The sequence below is a fragment of the Telmatherina bonti genome, assembly GCF_933228915.1.
Source record: "Telmatherina bonti genome assembly, chromosome: 20".
Classification (NCBI taxonomy): domain Eukaryota; kingdom Metazoa; phylum Chordata; class Actinopteri; order Atheriniformes; family Telmatherinidae; genus Telmatherina; species Telmatherina bonti.
In genome coordinates this window covers 9549440-9551011 of record NC_136618.1, presented here as the reverse complement: position 1 = coordinate 9551011, position 1572 = coordinate 9549440, and positions in this window count along the sequence as shown.

The window sequence follows — 1572 nt, the reverse complement described above, 5'->3', positions numbered from 1 at the left end:
TAACAGTTTGGAGAACTGATGGAAAAACATTAACTTCTCAAATCAGGAGATGAAATCCAAAAGAAAAAGAACACAATCGGATGTGTGGCTAACCAAACTAATAACATCTAAAAACAAGTTTAACACATAGAAAAGTCTTCTGAGGTATTTCTGCTGTATTGAGGTGATGTGTGCTTCATCAGCACAAATGTTTCCACCAAGTTTTACTTTGTTTTTCTACCCATTTTCCCCCACATACTCATAAATCAGCGTGCCTCTGATGCAGGGATGGCGGCTCTGCTCCTCTAGTTGCCACTGTCCCGCAGCTCCGAGACGTTTTGCAGGGTTGTTATGCAGAACTTCACAAGCTGTCGGATCCACATTACTGGAATCTGTTGGAGTGAAAAACATCTAAAACCTGCAGGACAGTGGCCGTGGACGATCAGAGTTTCCTTTCCCAGCCCTACTGCTTCCCCTCGCCACACCGACTTCATCACACTGATGCACATGTTCGATGCAACCAAAGTAAAACTAACAATAACAAACAATCGACAAATATATTCATTTTAGAATCATCATCATCGTCGTGATCAGCAGCAGCATCATAGACATTCACCGTTACATGTATGGCATCAAAGAAGAAACACAAATACAAAAAGCACACAAAGAAAGCAACACAGTCCCTCGTTTGCGTTTCCAGTTCATGTCGTTAGCATCGGCGTGTCCGAACCCGAAGGATGAAGCGAGTTTCTGAACTGTAGGAGGCGACTGGCTCTCGCCTCGGTTTTGGTCCCGGTTGAAGGGGGGAAAAAAAAAACCAGAGGGGGGGGAAAGTGAAGAAGAACCTGATGACTTCTGACTTCTGCAGGATTTACAGGCTCAGTTTGCTGCGTCTCAGTCTGCACATCACAAATAAACAAAGGATGAAAAATAGGTTGTTTTTTAATCTCCTGTGAGAATATTAACTGTATCCAATCGATTTAAAGCAAACCTGAGAGCGGTCTCTTGGCTCATGTCATCAGGTGGTTTAAACTGAATAAACTTGTGTCCCGTGAGGTCAGTAGGCGCCATGACAGGCTATAATAAACAGCAGTGGTTGCTAACTGGCAGCTAAACTCAATCCAGTAGAGGAAGACCCAAACAGAACCAGAGCAGTATGAAGACAAGTCCAGTTCTGGTTTCTCATGACAAGTCTGGGACACATTTCTGACTCAAATACAGGAGTTAAAAGGAGCCACTGAGGAGGAGCTCTACAAACAGCCGACTTTCAGGTGAGATTTTTATTTAATTTCCCCACAAAGATCTCTCTGCATTAATAAATAGCATTCAGTTGTCAGTGTTGTGTTTTATTCATTAAACTAAATTTCCCAAACATATTTCTTTAACTTTATTGTTTACATCTGTAGTTGTGGTTTCTCACTAGTAGAATCGGTTGTAAGATGTTTAGGAAAACCTGCGAGAGAGAAAAGTATCTTCCAGCTCAGAGAAAAGTCATTACGGTGCAGAAATAAAACCAGATAATGACTTGGATCCTTTCAGATTGCGATGTGTCACCACTCGCTTCGTTCTCAGACATTAACGCTGATCTCCTGC